The sequence below is a fragment of the Gorilla gorilla genome, chromosome 3, assembly GCF_029281585.2.
Source record: "Gorilla gorilla gorilla isolate KB3781 chromosome 3, NHGRI_mGorGor1-v2.1_pri, whole genome shotgun sequence".
Taxonomy (NCBI): Eukaryota; Metazoa; Chordata; class Mammalia; order Primates; family Hominidae; genus Gorilla; species Gorilla gorilla.
Genome location: NC_073227.2, coordinates 151,688,736 through 151,709,197, shown reverse-complemented (window position 1 = coordinate 151,709,197; position 20,462 = coordinate 151,688,736). Strand labels below are relative to the sequence as shown.

General features: G+C 35.4%; 1 protein-coding gene across 7 annotated transcripts in view; it reads right to left on the bottom strand.

The window, feature by feature from the left end:
* Window positions 1–20,462, bottom strand: part of LOC129532903 (uncharacterized) — a 175,584-nt gene that overhangs the window by 68,729 nt on the left and 86,393 nt on the right. The window contains exon 3 of one of the 7 annotated variants that reach the window (XR_010133260.1): window positions 6,287–9,412. The exons of the other annotated variants lie outside the window; for them this stretch is intronic. The gene's annotated coding sequence lies outside the window, so the exon portion shown is untranslated. The remainder of the gene's footprint in view (window positions 1–6,286; window positions 9,413–20,462) is intronic. 7 annotated transcript variants of the gene reach the window in all.

The following is a 20,462-nucleotide window of genomic DNA, read 5'->3' as shown; positions in this document are numbered from 1 at the left end:
TTCTTGAGGCCTCCTCAGCCCTGTGGAACTGTGAGTCAATTAAAGCTCTTTCCTTTATAAATTACCCAGTCTTGGTTATGTCTTTATTAGAAGTGTGAGAACAAACTAATACACAAAGTAACTATATCTCACGTCTTATACTAGCATTAACCCTAAATAGATCACAGATTTCAATGTAAAATGTAAAAACATAAAATTTCAGGGGTTAAAAAACCCAAATCACCTTTTGGAAGCCGCACTAGGTGAACAGTTCTTATTCTTAATACCAAAAGTATAATCGCTAAAAAGAAAAAGTAACAACAAAAAATAAATCCCAAAAGTAAAACTTTTGCTTTATGAATGACACTGCTAAAATGATGAGAAGACAAATTATAGAATTAATTAAGAATTCCACATGGTTTATCCAGGAATAATAATTCAAGGTAAAGATTAACCTGCTTTGAACTACAATTGCAACAAAGCGTAAGTTGTAACTTATTGATATGCAGATACCTTTCTGTTATGAGTAAGAATTTATCTTATGATACAATTTTTAAAATTATTGATGAATTACTTCGTAAAAGAACTAAAAAGGCCTCAGGTTTGAGAGTACAAGGTGGGAGGATTACTAGAGGCCAGGAATTTGAGACTAGCCTAGGCAACAAAGAAAGATCCTGTCGCTATGAAAAAACAAACAAACAAACAGAAAAAAAAAATTAAATTAGCTGAGCATGGTAGAACATGCCTGTAGTCCTAGCTACTCGAGAGGCTGAGGCAGGAGGATCCCTTAAGCCCAGGAGTTTGAGGCTGCAGTGAGCCAAGACTGTGCCATTGCACTCCAGCCTGGGTGACAGAGCAAGACCCTCTCTCTAAAAATAAATAAATAAAAAGGCTTCAAACTGGATGTAAAAAATTGAAAATAGATAATTCAATATAATTCATCTTACAATTTCATTGTAGACAGAATAAAAGACATAAAAATGTTATTATATGAGGTTTTTAAATTTCTGATCCACGTAGAAGCTTAAATTATGTGGTAATTTTTCTCTCTACATTATTATTATTCCATAGTATTTCCCAAAAAAACAAAGAAATACTCAGAGTGGTCTTTTTTATAAAAAATATGAAAATAACATGGTATCCTCAACTTTCTATACAGGACCTAAACACAGGTAAAGCATTTTTGATAGATTATATGCTCCATAGATAGATATGTAAATTTATTGTTAGATGAGTGATAGAGTACTGAACAAGTAACTGAATAATTTGGAAAAGACTTTCATTTCCCTTACAAGTTTGTTACAGCTGTTTAAAAACACAAACATTGTATCCTCAGTGATAAGTATAGAAACATAGTTAAAATTTAGATACACATTGAACTGACTAAATTGAATAAATACTATAAAATTATCTGAATGTATTTATGATTTTGGGAAATGTAGGATACGAAGGATTTGAAGAACAAAATAATATGTTGTGCATAAGTAAAAAAAGGAGAAATGATAAAAACAGGGAAAAAGTAAAAAAGGAAACATTTTGTTAATTTTTGAACTCTGGCTATCTAGGAAATACTACCAACAAACATTTAAGTTGATTTATGAATTGATATAAATGATATCACTAAATTAAAAATATATTAATGAAAGCCATTTAAAATTTAATGTATATTTATTGGCATATTAATTCTATATATTTTAATTAGAAATAACCAATGACAAACTAACAAATGCTTTGTACCAATATTTTGGGGGTTTATTAGTCTTTTAGATATCTACATTTGCTTTATTTCGTTCATCATCACAAACTTAAGATTTTTTTTGTCTTGTGAACTATTTCTAAATAATACATTTTAATTATATTCTAATTACGAATGTTATAATTATTTTTTGAAAACTTAAGAAAATGCATAAGAACGAAGAAAGATTAAATTTTCACTCATAATCTTACCTAGAGAAATAACAATTTTTAACATGTGAAATAATATTTCAGAAACTTGATGCTTCCATTTCTTTCTCTAATTTCCCATAATTATATAAATACACACATATATTCAATTATACGCATAAATATTTACTACTTGAATGCCTGAAGATGATTGTCTATGTCTCTTAAGCCTCTATTTTTGTTTGTACTTGTTTTAAAAGTTGAATATTGTATTGATTTGTTTCTTGTAGTTGCTTTTGTCACTGTAACATCGTGTTGATCTGTTCTTTGTGTACTCCTATTCCCCAGTGCTTATATTTTCAGACCTCATTAGTCTATCTTCAGTTACTATTTCTGTGAATATATTTATTGTGATTATTTCTTCATATATTTCACATGCAGAACAATTGAAGTTGACTTGCCCTCCATCAGTAGCCAGCATTTGAGTTTAAAGTACTATTTTATAGTCATCAGTGAAAATGTATTAAATAAGTATCTTCAAACATTATCCCTGGTTAACCAACTTATTTAAATTTGATATTGTCTAGTGTCATTTAAGTTTGACAAGGAAATGAGTGATTCACTAATTTGAGATGAATTTTGAAATTTCTTCTTTCAGTCAATATTTTATATATATAAATAAAAACAAATAAAAATTATATATACATAATTTTAAATTAATTTTAAATTATATATATGTATAATTTTAAATTATATTATTTAGGGACAGGGTCTTACTGTGTTGCCCAGGCTGGTGTGTGGTGGCCTGATCATAGCTCATTTCAGCCTTGAGCTCCTGTGCACAAGTGATCCTCCTGCTTCAGCCTTCCAAGTAGTTAGAACTACAGGACGCAAGTGCCACCCCATTGGCTTTTTTTTTTTTTTTGAGGTCTCATCATGTTGCCCAGGCTGGTCTCAAACTCCTGGCTTCAAGCAATCTTCCCGCCTGGCCTCCTAAAGTGCTGGGGTTATAGGCATGAGCCACTGAGCCGAGTTTTATATGATCTCTATAGAGAGGTATGCCACAGAATGTCACTGAAACCATTGTTTATTAGAAGTCAACACTAAGGCCAGGCACGGTGGCTCACACCTGTAATCCCAGCACTTTGGGAGGCCGAAGCAGGCAGATCACGAGGAGTTTGAGACCAGCCTGGCCAACATGATGAAATTTTGTCTCTACTAAAAATACAAAAATTAGCAGGGTGGGTGGCAGGCGCCTGTAATCCCAGCTACTCAGAAGGCTGAAGCAGGAGGATCGCTTGAAACTGGAAGGTGGAGTTTGAGTGAGCTGAGATCCCACCACTGCAGTGCAGCCTGGGCAATAAGAGCAAGACTCTGTCTCAAAAAAAAAAAAAAAAAAAAAGAAAACAAAAAGAAGTCAACACCAAGAGCTTATTATTATATTTTTTAAATTATACTTTAAGTTCTAGGGTACATGTGCACAATGTGCAGGTTTGTTACATATGCATACATGTGCCATGTTGGTGTGTTGCACCTGTTAACTCATCATTTACATTAGGTATATTTCCTAATGCTATCCCTCCCCCCTCCCCCCACCCCACGACAGGGCCCAGTGTGTGATGTTCCCCACCCTGTGTCCAAGTATTCTCACCATTCAATTCCCACCTATAAGTGAGAACATGTGGTGTTTGGTTTTCTGTTCATGTGTTAGTTTGCTGAGAATGATGGCTTCGAGCTTCATCCAGGTCCCTGCAAAGGACATGAACTCATCCTTTTTTATGGCTGCATAGTATTCCATGGTGTACATATGCCACATTTTCTTAATCCGGTCTATCATTGTTGACATTTGGGTTGGTTCCAAGTCTTTGCTATTGTGAATAGTGCCACAATAAACATCTATGTGCATCTGTCTTTATAGCAGCATGATTTATAATCCTTTGGGTATATGCCCAATAAGGGATGGCTGGGTCAAACGGTATTTCTAGTTCTAGATCCTTGACAAATCACCACACCATCTTCCACAATGGTTGAACTAGTTTACAGTTCCATCAACAGTGTAAAAGCATTCCTATTTCTCCACATCCTCTCCAGCACCTGTTGTTTCCTGACTTTTTAATGATTGCCATTCTAACTGGTGTGAGATGGTATCTCATTGTGGTTTTGATTTGCATTTCTCTGATGGCCAGTGATGATGAGCATTTTTTCATGTCTGTTGGCTGCATAAATGTCTTCTTTTGAGAAGTGTCTGTTCATACCCTTTGTCCACTTTTTGATGGGGTTGTTTGATTTTTTTCTTGTAAATTTGTTTAAGTTCTTTGTAGATTCTGGATATTAGCCCTTTTTCAGATGGGTAGATTGCAAAAATTTTCTCCCACTCTGTAGGTTTCCTGTTCACTCTGATGATCACTTACTATTCAATAAGTTAGTAGTTTCTTTTGCTGTGCAGAAGCACCAAGAGCTTATTTTATACTTTGTAAACTTAGATAATATTTTAAACAAAACAGTAATGTAAAATGAACAAATAAAAATGTATATTGAAGTAAATACAATAACAAATACTTTTAAATTTACTTTTGGATACTTTGGTCACATGTAAAGATTTGCATTTTCAAAAGATGTGTACAGGAAAATAATGAAAAACATTCATGAGTTGCAGGTTTCTAAAAGTTAATTCATCACAATACTTTCAGAGGATAAAATTGTGAAACCATTTAATGCATAATCTCTAACCCTTGTCTTAAATTTCTACATATGAAATGTGATTATCTCTCCATCTATTCATCTATCTGTTCTTTGATTCATCCATCCATCTATTGATTTACCAAATACTTATTGAGTGTTGATATATTGTATAGATAATACACATTACAAAAATTAAATAAGACATGATAACTGTCCTCACTGTGCTTACAACTCAGTTTCTCTATGTAATTCTGAACTGATAATTATTCCCACTGTATATTACAATGAAGAAATATACATATTTGCATTTATTAAAGAAATACCATTACTTTGACTTCTTTACATCATGACCCAGTTCATCACACTGAGAGAGCATGCACAGAAAATGATGGGTATGTTTAGCAAATTCAGGTAGATAAAATTATTTTTCCCTACATTTAATTTAATATTTGGGCATACAAACATTTATGTCAGGTAAAAATTAACTAACATCTACATACTCACAACAGAGCTTAAGCCATAATGTATAATAATGTTTGGCGATGCTTTGTAGTATACCTTTAACAACTATCCCTTTCTTCCTAAAAGTGTTAACAAAAAGGAATCATTATTTCACTAATTTACATTTTGTGGACATTATCACTGTGCGAATTATTGTTTCAGACTCTGGGTAAGTAGGAATAAACAGGTAAGAAATAATTTTTGCCCTCATTAAGCTTGTAGTTTACTCCAGAAGAAAGTCATTAAAAATAAGCATATTGATCAATACCAAATTCAAATGGTGATAATTTTCATGACACAAAAGAGATGGCTTCTGTGAGAGAGACTATAAAGTGAAGGCAGGAGGTCAGCGGATGATAATTTTGAGAGAATAATCAGGAAAATACTTTCTTAGAAGTGATCTACCCATCAAGTTAGTCAGGTAGATGTAAGAAAAAAAATGATAAAAGGCAAAGGAATAGCTGGTATAAAATCTAGAGAAGCTTGATGGGATAGGATCAAACAGGGCCTTTTATGGTACATGTTAAAAAGCAAGCACCCCTCGTTTTTAAGCAAGGAGTGGAGCTATCTGATTCGCATTTTAAAATGATGAGTTTATCTGACCAACAAAAAATATATACTGGAAGAGGTCATACACACAAGAACAGAGACCTATAAGGAAACAAATGTGTTCTATCAGGAGCCGCATTATTACACTTTGCCCTTGTGCATTAGGAATTAATTTTTTTTAAAAGAAAACTGATTGATCTTACTTAGAATTAATAGAATTCATTGACAGATTGACTGTGGACTTACAAAAAAAGGAGTTTTCAGGTGATCAGTTACGAGTTTTTATTTATGACTAAGAGTTTTCAGTGAATTGAAATATTTGGGAACGGAAGGTAAAACTGGTTACTAGGTGGAGGAACCAGCGATCAGGAATGTTTTTACAGATATGAAAGCCAAAGAGGGTTGATGTTTCGTCTTGGCCATCAAGCCAGTCTGGTGTTTGGAGACATAAACAGCCAACTGTGGGCAGTACAAATTTCATCCTTCAATGAAGGATGAGAAATGAAGCAATTTCTACAGAACTATACTTGAACAGTAGGAGTTTCAAGAAGTATTGAAGGAAAAGCTTTCAGGGTGTTGTAGAAAATTACATTACATTAAGGTAACTATAGAGTGCCAGAGAGGTTGAATTTACACTCTCCCTAAACACTAGAAATGTACCTTTAAGGTACAGCAAATGCTTTCTACTTACAGACAAAACATGCAAGCAGTTTGGAAAGTCTTACTCAAACATTTATTCTCTGAGGCGAAGAACAATAGAAAAGGTTGCCTAACATGTGATGTCAAGTCATTTGCCTTTCAAGGCTTAATTTGCTTGCCTTGTGTCTTCCAGAACGGATAGTTATCTTTGCACCTATCACATTGCTGAGACTTTGGATTCTGATATATCCGTTCACTCTGCATCGACTTCCAGCTTCAGTTTCAGGCCTGATTCTATGTTTCCTCTTTCTAGTTTAAGTATACTTCTGATATAAATGAATGATCACTTATTATTCAACAAATATTTACTGAGCATTTTCAATACTCATATCAGTATAAAAAGACTGAGGTACTTCCACAAGCAAAAAAGGCTGTTGGCGCCTGTCTATATTGTAAGTGATTGCTCCAGGTCCCCAGGTTTCAAGCACTTTCATTTTGTTTTGTTTCTCACTGCCTATAAATTTCCTGGAACTTTTAAATACTAAATTATAAGTGCATCAATTGATGGAAGGCAGTCTCCCTATCATACAAAAATCACTTAAAGAATATTGTTGTTGAATATATAAATTACTTTGAGCAGTATGGCCATTTTCACGACATTGATTCTTCCTATCCATAACCATGAAATTTTTTTTCATTTGTTTGTGTCCTCTCCTATTTCCTTGAGCAGTAGTTCGTCATTCTCCATGAAGAGGTCCTTCACATCCCTTGTAAGTTGTATTCCTGGGTATTTTATTCTCTTGGTAGCAATTGTGAATGGGAGTTCACTCACAATTTGGCTATCTGTCTATTATTGGTGTATAGGAATGCCTGTGATTTTTGTACATTGATTTTGTATCCTGAGACTTTGCTGAACTTGCTTATCAGCTAAAGGAGATTTTGGGCTGAGACGATGGGGTTTTCTAGATATACAATCATGTCATCTGCAAATAGGGACAATTTGACTTCCTCTGTTCCTATTTAAATACCCTTCTTTCTTTCTCTTGCCTGATTGCCCTGGCCAGAACTTCCAACACTATGTTGAATAGGAGTGGTGAGAGAGGGCATCCTTGTCTTGTGCCGGTTTTCAAAGAGAATGCTTCCAGCTTTTGTCCATTCAGTGTGATATTGGCTGTGGGTTTGTCTTAAATAGCTCTTACTATTTTGAGATACGTTCCATCAATATCTAGCTTATTGAGAGTTTTTAGCATGAAGATGTGTTGAATTTTATCGGAGGCCTTTTCTGCATCTCTTGAGATAATCATGTGGCTTTTGTCATTGGTTCTGTTTATATGATGGATTATGTTCATTAATTTGTATATGTTGAGCCAGCCTTGCATCCCATGGATGAAGCTGACTTGATCATGGTGGATAAGCTTTTGATGTGCTCCTGGATTCAGTTTGCCAGTATTATATTGAGGGTTTTTGCATCGATGTTTATCAGCGTTATTTGCCTGAAATGTTCCTTTACTGTTGTATCTCTGCCAGGTTTCGGTATCAGGATGATGCTGGCCTCATAAAATGAGTTAGGGAAGAGTCCCTCTTTTCCTGTTGTTTGAAATCGTTTCAGGAGAAATGGTACCAGCTCCTTTTTGTACCTCTGATAGAAATCGGCTGTGAATCTGTCTGGTCCTGGGCTTTTTTTGGTTGGTAGGCTATTAATTACTACCTCAATTTCAGAACTTGTTATTGATCTATTTAGGGATTCGACTTCTTCCTGGTTTAGTCATGGGAGGGTGTATGTGTCTAGGAATTTATCCATTTCTTCTAGATTTTCTAGTTTATTTGCATAGAGGTGTTTATAGTATTCTCTGATGGCAGTTTGTATTTCTGTGGGATCAGTGGTGATATCCCCTTTATCATTTCTTATTACATCTATTTGATTTTTCTCTCTTTTCTTCTTTATTACTATAGCTAGCGGTCTATCTATTTTGTTAATCTTTTCAAAAAACCAGCTCCTGGATTCACTGATTTTTTGAAGGATTTTTTTGTGTCTCTATCTCCTTCAGTTCTGCTCTGATCTAATTATTTCTTGTTTTCTGCTAGCTTTTGAATTTGTTTGCTCTTGTTTCTCTAGTTCTTTAACTGTGATGTTAGGGCGTTGATTTTAGATCCTCCTGCTTCTTCATGTGGGCATTTAGTGCTATAAATTTCCCTGTCAACATTCCTTTAGCTGCGTCCCAGAGTTTCTGGTACGTTGTGTCTTTGTTCTCATTGGTTTCAAAGAACTTATTCATTTCTGTTTTAATTTCGTTATTTACCCAGTAGTCATTCAGGAGCAGGTTGTTCAGTGTCCCTGTGTTCTGAGAGACTGTTTGTTATGATTTCCATTTTTTGCATTGGTTGAGGAGTGTTTTACTTCCAATTATGTGGTCAATTTTAGAGTAAGTGTGATGTGGTGCTGAGAAGAATGTATATTCTGTTGATTTGAGGTGGAGAGTTCTGTGGGTGTCTATTACATCTGCTTTGTCCAGAGCTGAGTTCAAGTCCTGAATATCCTTGTTAATTTTCTGTCTTGTTGAATTGTCTAATATTGACAGTGGTGTGTTAAAGTCTCCCACTATTATTGTGTGGCAGTCTAAGTCTCTTTGTACTTCTCTAAGAACTTGCTTAATGAATCTGGGTGTTCTTGTATTGAGTGCCCAAGATATATTTAAGATAGTTATCTCTTCTTCTTGCATTCGTCCCTTTACCATTATGTAATGCCCTTCTTTGTCTTTTTTGATCTTTGTTTATTTAAAGTCTGTTTTATCAGAGACTAGGATTGCAACCTCTGCTTTTCTTGCTTTCTATTTGCTTGGTAAATATTCCTCCATCCCTTAATTTTGAGCCTATGTGTGTCTTTTCATGGAAGATGGGTCTCCTGAATATAGCACACTGATGGGTCTTGACTCTTTATCCAATTTGCCTGTCTGTGTCTTTTAATTGGGGCATTAGCCCATTTACATTTAAGATTAATATTGTTATGTGTGAATTTGATCCTGTCTTTTTGATGCTAGCTCTTTATTTTGTCCATTAGTTGATGCAGTTTCTTCATAGTGTTGAGGGTCTTCACAAGTTGGTATGTTTTTGCAGTGGTTGGTACCAGTTTTTCCTTTCCATATTTAATACTTCCTTCAGGAGTTCTTGTAAGGAAGACCTGTTGGTGACAAAATCTCTCATCATTTGCTTGTCTGTAAAGGATTTCATTTCTCCTTTGCTTATGAAGCTTAATTTTGCTAGGACCATTGAATATCTTCACAGAATAAGAAAAAACTACTTTTAATTTCATATGGAACCAAAAAAGAGCACATATAGCCAAGACAATACTAAGCAAAAAGAACAAACCTGGAGGCATCACAGTACCTGACTTCAAAATATACTACAAGACTACAGTAACCAAAGCAGCACGGCACCGGTACCAAAACAGATATATAGACCAATGGAACAGAACAGAGGCCTGAGAAATAACGCCACACATCTACAAGCATCTGATTTTCAACAAACCTGACAAAAACAAGAAATGGAGAAAGGATTTCCTATTTAATATGGTACTGGAAAAACTGGCTAGCCATATGCAGAGAACTGAAACTGGACTCCTTCCTTACATCTTATACAAAAATTAACTCATGATGGATTAAAGACTTAAATGTGAACCTAAAACCACAAAAACCCTAGAAGAAAACCTAGGCAGTACCATTCAGGACATAGGCATGGGCAAAGAGTTCATGACTAAAACACCAAAAGCAATGTCAACAAAGGCCAAAATTGACAAATGAGATCTAATTAAACTAAGTAGCTTCTGCACAGCAAAAGAAACTATCATCAGAGTGAACAGGCAATCTACGGAATGAGAGAAAATTTTTGCAATCTACCCATCTGAAAAAGGGCTAATATGAGGAATCTACAAGGAACTTAAAGCAATTTAGAAGAAAAAACAAACAACCCAATCAAAAAGTGAGGGAAGGATATGAACAGACACTTCTCAAAAGAAGACATTTATGAGGCCTACAAAAGATAAAAAGCTCATAATCACTGGTTATTAGAGAAATGCAAATCAAAACCACAATGAGATACCATCTCACACCAGTTAGAATGGCAATCATTAAAAAGTCAGGAAACAACAGATGCTGGAGAGGATGTGGAGAAATAGGAACACTTTTACACTGTTGGTGGGAGTATAAATTAGTTCAACTACTGTGGAAGACAGTGTGGCAATTCCTCAAGCATCTAGAACTAGAAATACCATTTGACCCAGCAATACCATTACTGGGTATATACCCAAGGGATTATAAATCATTCTACTATAAAGACACATGCACACGTATGTTTATTGCAGCACTATTCACAATAGCAAAGACTTGGAACCAACGCAAATGCCCATCAATGATAGACTGGATAAAGAAAATGCGGCACATATACACCATGGAATACTATGCAGCCATAAAAAAGCATGAGTTTCTATCCTTTGCAGGGACCTGGATGAAGCTCGAAGCCATCATTCTCAGCAAACTAACACAGGAACAGAAAACCAAACACCACATGTTCTCACTCATAAGTGGAGTTGAACAATGAGGATACATGGACAGAGAGGGGAACATCACACACTCGGGCCTATCAGGGAGTGGGGGGCAGGAGGAGGGAAAGCATTAGGAGAAATATCTAATGTAGATGATGGGTTGATGGGTACAGCAAACCACCATGGCACATGTTTACCTATGTAACAAACCTGCACGTTCTGCCACGTATCCCAGAACTTAAAGTATTATAATAATAAAAAAGAAGAATGTTTTATCTAAGCACGTTAATACAACACCTAATGTGATCTCAGGAAGATAAGTGTTAATTCTCAATAAATATATATTTAACAGTTGACAAATTATTTACAATGATTAAACTTCAGTTGAGAAAAAAATGGGCTTTGGAATAATTTGTTAAGAGCAGCTTTTACAAAAAAGTTGGAAATTTGCCTCCTTGGGAAGCTCCAATCCTTGGAAATGCAATCTTGAAAATAGAATATAAAACATAAATGTATTTCACTAAGTCTGGTCATATTTACTACTAAAATTAGAGAGAACAATGTAATTTTTGTCTATCCTAGGTAACTTATGTCACAAGGTTATACTTTTCTTTTCTTATAACTTGAAATTATCACTTTTGGTGGGCTTCTTCCTGAAATCAGAGATTTAGAGTGTGAGAAAGATTATACTGCCGGTCTTGATGAAATTAAGTTGCCATGCTGTGAAAGCACCAAGTAGGTAGGACTCAAGGGTTAGCACTAGAAGCCAATTTTGATCCCTGGGCCAAAAGCTAGTAGGAAAGTAGAGATTTTAGTCCTACAACTGTAAGGAACTGAATTCTGTCAACAACCACATGTTCTACGGATAGGGCCCAAGCCTTAAATGGGAACAAGCCCTGGCCAAGAGTTAGATTTCAGGCATGTGAGAGCCTAAGCACAATGCGTGCTAATTTTGTGCCCAGAATTCAAACTCAGAGAATGAGGAGATCATAACTAGGTATGCTTTTAAGCTACTAATTTTGTGGTATTGTGTTCTGAAGCTTTCTATAAGAAAATAATAGATAAATAACAATTTATATTGTGAGGACCACATTTTGTTACGGTATTATAATGTACCATTCTTCTTTACTATCACAGAAAAAGTAGTAACATTGGAAAAATATTTATAACCATTCCTCCTTGCCAGCCTTAATATTTATCATTCTATTTTGGGTTGAATTGTGTCCCACCAAAATTGTTATGTTGATGTTCTAATCCCCGGTACTTCAGAGTGTGACTATATTTAAAGATAGGGCCTTTAAAAAGGTAATTTAGTGGAAATGAGGTCATTAAGGGGGACCCTAATGTTGTTATAGTAAGAGAACATTTGGACATGAACATCTGCAGAGGAAAGATGATATGAAGACATGGAGAGAAGAAAGCCATCTATAAGCCAAGAAGAGAGGTCTCAGAGGAAACGAAAGTTGATGACAACATGAGTTTGGACTTCTAGTCTCAAGAACCATGAAGAAAATAAATTATCTGTTCGTTATTGTTGTTGTTTTGTTTGTTTTTAGCCACCAGTTGTTCTTTGTTAGAGCACCTCTAGCAAACTTACGCAGATCCCATACAGTACATAGTTTAACTACATCAAACTTGACACTACCCTTCTGCATTTGGCCTTTTATATGTCAAAATTTCAAGTCATATTCTACCTTTACTGTGATACTATACAGTTATTTAAAATAAGCTATTTAAAAAATGAACACACAGAAGCAGAGAACAGAACTGTGGCTACAGGAGGCTAGAGAGTGGAGGAATAGGGAGATTGGTCAAAGGGTGCAGTGTTTCAGTTAGACAGGAGGAAGAAAAGGGCCAGTATTTGAAAATATATACTTTTAAAGGAACCAAAAAGATTCACTAAAAATAAAAAAAACTGTTAGTAATCTATAACATAAGGAGATTTTACTATGTATTAATTTTTATTACTTAAAGTATTGGATAGATTGAGTAGAAAGTTCTACTGCTGTCAAATTGTAATTTTAAGCCGTGTGTACATATCAGAAAACACCAAATTATTCCTTTCAATCATGCATTAAATTTAGAAGCATACTATATAGATACTGGATAATGTACTATATTGGAGACTACTAAAAAATTAGACATTTTTTTTTCTCTGAGGTAGCTTAAAACTAAGTTAGTCAGAATACAATAAAATTCATCATTTTCTTTGTATAGTACCTAAGCACTTTGCCTTTATCCTTAACTCATTTTCCCCAATTATTGTGAAATTGAGGAAGCAATTACAAGATGAGCATAAATAATTACGCTACTCAGTGGCCCAGCAAACTTCCAGACAGACCTGTAGCCTTCTGAGTTATGAAGAGTGAACTATACCAGTGTTGGGTTAGACAGCCACACAGAAAAATGAGCAGATTTCTGAATTGAGAGCTGAGAGCTACATATTTTATAATAATATCATTTTAATATAAATTATTTTAATTAGAGTTTGTCAAAAATGATCAAGATGACCTGGACTAAAATAAATTCAATAAAGAACTAAACCAATATCCTAATTTGCACATTCCAGGGAGATAATTCTTATTTTGTACAATTGATGATGAGTTTGGATCATTAAAAATATTCTGGCAGATTTTTCAAAAGGTGATTTAATACCTGTCTTCGTCTTTTTCTACTGCTCGAATAAAATACCTAAGAATGGGTTGTTTATAAAGGAAGACATTTATTTCTCATAGCTGTGGAGGCTGAGAAGTTCAAGATCAAGGTGCTGGTAGGCTTGATGTTTTTTGAGGGCCTTGTTTTCTCTTTCCAGTGTGATGTCTTGTTGCATCCTCCTGAGGAGTCAAATACTGTTTTCTCACATATCAGAAAGCAGAAGTGCAAAAAGGGCCTAACATGGTTCCCTTCAGCTCTTTTATAAGACACTACCCTCATTCATGATGACTGAACCCTCATGACTTAATCACTTCCCCAAATGCTTCACCTCTTAATACTGCCACAGTGGAGATAAAGCATCTACATGAATTTTGGAAGGAGTACATTTTAAACTATAGCAGTTCCATTCTTTTAATATTCAACTGAGATTTTTATATTCTGTCTTCTTAAATAATGCACTTAAATTTTATGTTGAAATTCATGTTCAAAAAAAAGATACAGCCTAATGATCTGTATAAAGACTTAGGAAAAGGTGGTAGTCATAGAACCTTTGTTTAGAATTTGCTGACTTGTGCTTAATTAAGATCTCAGCCATTATAGTCCATCAATGTTGTTTCTTGGATATAATTGTACCTATAATGATTTAACAGTATTTAATTATTACCTACTCATAAGACCTATATACCTGCTATTTTTTAAGCAATAATTATGGGGTGAATTGGTGTTAATCCAGAATTTTTAAATCTGCATGTATAAATACAATGAAGGCCAGATACTCAACCAAATACACAAGCATAATTTTTTATAACAAAACATTATCTAAAAAGGTTTTTTTGCTATCAATAATATTATCAGAAATAAGCCATTAAATGTGAAATGTACCAAAATTACCTTACAAAAATATGATTGTAAGCTTCTGTATTTAAAAAGTAAAAGATTTGAAAAAGATGAAATTTAAGAAATTGACTATTTAAGATCTTAAAATATTCCAAGCAGGTGCACATACACACACACGTTTATGTAAAATGTATAATGCCACTCTTGCTTAATTGGAGAAAGATTCTATGGTTATGGATCAGTCCATTTTCATCCTGCTGATAAATAAATACCCCAGGCTGGGAAGAAAAGAGGTTTAATTGAACTTACAGTTCTACAAGACTAGGGAGGCCTCAGAATCATGGAAGGAGGCAAAAGGCACTACTTACATAGTGGTAGCAAGAGAAAATGAGAAAGTAAAAGTGGAAACCCCTGATAAACCTATCAGATCTTGTGAGTCTTATTCACTATCACTAGAAAAGCATGGGAAAAAACACCCACCATGATTCAATTAGCTCCCCGTGAGTCCCTTCCACAATACATGGGAATTCTGGGAGATATAATTCAAGTTGAGATTTGGGTGGGGACACAGCCAAATCATATCATTCAGCCCCTGGCCCCTCCAGATCTCATGTTCTCACATTTCAAAACCAATCATGCCTTCCCAACAGTCCCCCAAAGTCTTAACTCATTTCAGTATTAAATTACTTTCAGCAGAAGTCCACAGTCCAAATTCTCATCTGAGACAAGGAAAGTCCCTTCTGCCTACGAGCCTGTAAAATCAAAAGCAAGCTAGTTACTTCCTAGATAAAATGAGGGTACAGATAATTGGATAAATACAGCCATTCCAAATGGGAGAAATTGGCCAAAACGAAGGGGTTATAGGGCCCACACAAGTCCAAAATCCAGCAAGGCAGTCAAATATTAAAGCTCCAAAATAATGTCCTTTGACTCCAGGTCTCACATTCAGGTCACGCTAATGCAAGAGGTGGGTTCCCATGGTCTTGGGCAACTCAGCCCCTCTGGCTTTGCAGGGTATAGCATCCCTCCCAGCTGATTTCACAGGCTGGTGTTGAGTGTCAGCGGCTTTTCCAGGCTCACGGTGCAAGCTGTCAGTGGATCTACCATTCTGGGGTCTGGAGGACGGCGGTCCTTTTCTCACACCTCTGCTAGGCAGTGCCCCAGTAGGGACTCTGTGTGGGGGCTCTGACTCCACATTTCCCTTCTGCACTGCTCTAACAAAGATTCTCCATAAGGGCCCAGCCCCTGCAGGAAACCTCCGCCTGGGCATCCAGGCATTTCCATGCATCTTCTGAAATCTAGGTAGAGGTTCCCAAATGTCAATTCTTGACTTTTGTGCACCTGCAGGCTCAAGACCACATGGAATCTGCCAAGGCTTGAGGCTTCCACCCTCTGATGCCACAGTCCGAACTGTACATTGGCTTCTTTCAGCCACAGCTGAAGCGGCTTGGACACAGGGCACTAAGTCCCTAGGCTGCACACAGCACAGGGGCCTTGGGCCTGGCCCATGAAACCGTATTTTCCTTCTGGGCCTCCGGGCCTGTGATGGGAGGGGCTGCTGTGAAGGTCTCTGACATGGCCTGGAGACATTTTCTCTTTGGTCTTGAGAATTAACGTTAGGCTTCTTGCTACTTGTGCAAACTTCTGCATCTGGCTTACATTTATCCCCAGAAAAACGGGTTTTTCCTTTCTATCACATAACCATCCTGCAAATTTTCCAAACTTTTATGCTTTGCTTCCTTTATAAAACTGAATGCCTTTAACAGTACCCAAGGTACCTCTTGAATGCTTTGCTGCTTAGAAATTTCTTCTGCCAGATACCCTAAATCAATTCTCTCAAGTTTAAAGTTTCACAAATCTCTAGGGCGGGGGCAAAATGCTGCCAGTCTCTTTGCTAAACCATAACAAGAATCACCTTTGCTCCACTTCCCAATAAGTTTCTCATCTCCATTTGAGACCAGCTCAGCTTGGATTTTATTATTCATATCGCTATCAGCATTTTGGGCAAAGCCATTAAAGAAGTCTCTAGGAAGTTCCAAACTTTCCCACATTTTCCTGTCTTCTTCTGAGCCCTCCAAACTGTTCCAACATCTGCCTGTTTTCCAGTTCCAAAGTTGCTTCCACATTTTTGAGTATCTTTTCAGCAACATCCCACCCTCAGTACCAATATACTGTATTAGTCCGTTTTCATGCTGCTGATAAAGATATAACTGAGGCTGGGAAGAAAAAGAGGTTTAATTGGACTTAACAGTTCCATGTGGCAGTGGAGGCCTCAGAATCATGGAGGGAGGAAAAAGGCACTTATTACATGGTGGCAGCAAAAGAAAACGAGGAAGAAACAAAAGTGGAAACCCCTGAGAAACTCATCAGATCTCATGAAACTTATTCACTATCACGAGAATAGCATGGAAAAGACCAGCCCTCATAATTCAATTATCTCCCCCTGGGTCCCTCTCACAACACATGGGAATTCTGGGAGATACAATTCAAGTTAAGATTTGGGTGGGAACACAGCCAAACCATACCAGATTATAAGTTAAATGGATGGAAAGATGACATTTCAATGTTTAAATATAGTCACAGGAACAGTAAACATGTAACTCACCACATTTAACAGAATGGCCATTTTAGGAGTTTATTTATCATTCTCTACATTGTTACAATAATTTATTCCTCAAAAATTTATATTGTATATCCAATGAAATTAAATAATAATAGTGAAAAATTACAACCACATATTTTAGAAATTTAATAGATGTATATTATCTTTCAAAAACACATTTAAAAAAGCCTATTTTTATAGTATAAAACAGCATGTATCTTGAAGAGAGAATGTTGCTTATTTTGGCACTTGTCAAAATATTTCTTCTTCTCAACGAGTGTAACTTAATATCTCACCAAAACCAAGTATAATCTGTTATACTATTGTGCAATAAAATAATGAAAAATACTTACCTTCAAAAAATTTTTCAAAGAAGATAATTATAGTGTTGAGAGAGGACTATGAAATTTCAAACCATAACTATTAAGATACTATAAAGATGCCAATTTCTGTGCCTTCTAGGTTTAGATCATGTGCTAAAGATTATTTTATTTTTTAACATAATCTATAGATGGAAGTCAGTTGGTGTTGATACTGAAGGGTTCACATTCTGTCATCACCGAAGGCTTATCTGAGCTCTGTAAGTCCCAGTTTCACCTGATGACAATCTCAAATGTTACATGATTCATTGACCATAGTATGGTTTAAAGAGAAGTTGTGAAATGATTATTTATTAGGTATGTATGTAGCAGGTAAAAAATACAAAACACAATAGCTTGGTCATAAATTATTTCTTTTGATACTTACGACATCCAGAGGCACAGAGAGGACATTGCATTTTGAAGAAAAACAAGGTTTTCAAAGTCTAGTTTTTCTTCTGACTTAACATTCTCTAGCTACTATTTCTTATAATCTCTTAAATTTAAATATGTTGTGTAGGGTTTAAGGTATGGTTGAAGACTTAAAGACAAAGTGTAAGCTTAGTTTTCTTACATTACATTAGTTACATTTAAAGATTTGTAGTAGAGTGAACTTAATTAAAATATAAAAGTAATTTACTTTTTATTATTTAAAAGTATGAATAATTTAAATCAACTGTGTATCCTTTGGGAGAATTTTTTTGGGGGCATGACTAGCCTACATGAGGAACGAAAATAAAGCATTTCAAAGATGCCTTTTTCAGAATTTTTACTTTGGGCAAGTTTCACAAAATTTGAGCACAAAAAAAAATTTAAATCATAGCAAAAATTTAGCACTTAGATATAAGATTGTTTGGATTATATATACATACAATGAAATATAATGCCTCTCTCAGAGCATCTTTTTTTCCTTTAACTTAAAAATATTACTTCTTAGTAATTAGTTATATTTTTAATTATCTTCCCCATAAAGACCACAGATTTTTTTTAAAATAATAAATACACATTTGTCTTGTTCATACTTTAATATCTGAACTTCAGCAGAATGTCTAGTTTAGAATATAAATTAATACATATTACTTGACTAGCAAAACACTGTTTTAAAACCATCTCCTAAAGAAAATCAGTTAATTTTTGAGGAATATATAGAAGGATATATCCATTACTTTTAAATACATATGATTAATAAAAGGGCTGTTATGAAAATTATGTTACTTGAAACATATCAACAAAGTAAAGTGAGGCATTTATAAATGATCAGATACTTAGCCTTAATTTAACTAACAAAGTGAAAGATGTGTACTTTGAAAACTACAAAATATTGATGAAGGAAATTAAGTGAGGCACACAACAATGGAAGGACATTTAATATTTATGGATTGGAAGATTCAATATTGTCAAGATGTCCATACTAAACAAAGAGACCTAAAGTTTTAATGGAATCCCTATTGAAATCTCAATAACCTTTCTTATAAGAACAGAAAAAAAAATTCTAAAATTTATAAGGAACCACAGAATCAATATCATGAAAATGGCCATACTGCCCAAGGTAATTTACAGATTCAATGCCATCCCCATCAAGCTACCAATATCTTTCTTCACAGAATTGGAAAAAACTACTTTAAAGTTCACATGGAACCAAAAAAGAGCCTGCATCGCCAAGTCAATCCTAAGCCAAAAGAACAAAGCTGGAGGCATCACACTACCTGACTTCAAACTATACTACGAGGCTACAGTAACCAAAACAGCATGGTACTGGTACCAAAACAGAGATATAGATCAATGGAACAGAACAGAGCCCTCAGAAATAACGCCGCATACCTACAACTATCTGATCTTTGACAAACCTGAGAAAAACAAGCAATGGGGAAAGGATTCCCTATTTAATAAATGGTGCTGGGAAAACTGGCTAGCTATATGTAGAAAGCTGAAACTGGATCCCTTCCTTACACCTTATACAAAAATCAATTCAAGATGGATTAAAGATTTAAACGTTAGACCTAAAACCATAAAAACCCTAGAAGAAAACCTAGGCATTACCATTCAGGACATAGGCATGGGCAAGGACTTCATGTCCAAAACACCAAAAGCAATGGCAACAAAAGACAAAATTGACAAATGGGATCTAATTAAACTAAAGAGCTTCTGCACAGCAAAAGAAACTACCATCAGAGTGAACAGGCAACCTACAACATGGGAGAAAATTTTCGCAACCTACTCATCTGACAAAGGGCTAATATCCAGAATCTACAATGAACTCAAACAAATTTACAAGAAAAAAACAAACAACCCCATCAAAAAGTGGGCAAAGGATATGAACAGACACTTCTCAAAAGAAGATATTTATGCAGCCAAAAAACACATGAAAAAATGCTCATCATCACTAGCCATCAGAGAAATGCAAATCAAAACCATTATGAGATACCATCTCACACCAGTTAGAACGGCAATCATTAAAAAGTCAGGAAACAACAGGTGCTGGAGAGGATGTGGAGAAATAGGAACACTTTGACACTGTTGGTGGGACTGTAAACTAGTTCAACCATTGTGGAAGTCAGTGTGGTGATTCCTCAGGGATCTAGAACTAGAAATACCATTTGACCCAGCCATCCCATTACTGGGTATATACCCAAATGACTATAAATCATGCTGCTATAAAGACACATGCACACGTATGTTTATTGTGGCATTATTCACAATAGCAAAGACTTGGAACCAACCCAAATGTCCAACAATGATAGACTGGATTAAGAAAATGTGGCACATATACGCCATGGAATACTATGCAGCCATGAAAAATGATGAGTTCATGTCCTTTGTAGGGACATGGATGAAATTGGAAATCATCATTCTCAGTAAACTATCACAAGAACAAAAAACCAAACACCGCATATTCTCACTCATAGGTGGGAACTGAACAATGAGATCACATGGACACAGGAAGGGGAATATCACACTCTGGGGACTGTGGTGGGGTGGGGGGAGGGGGGAGGGATAGCATTGGGAGATATACCTAATGCTAGATGACAAGTTAGTGGGTGCAGCACACCAGCATGGCACGTGTATACATATGTAACTATCCTGCACAATGTGCACATGTACCCTAAAACTTAAAGTATAATAAAAAAAAAAGAAGAAAAAAAAAACTCAATAGCCAAATCAATTTTGAAAAAAAAGAATAAAGCTGGAGACATTGCACTTCTTGATTGACAATAAAAAGCATCACAAAAGTACAGTA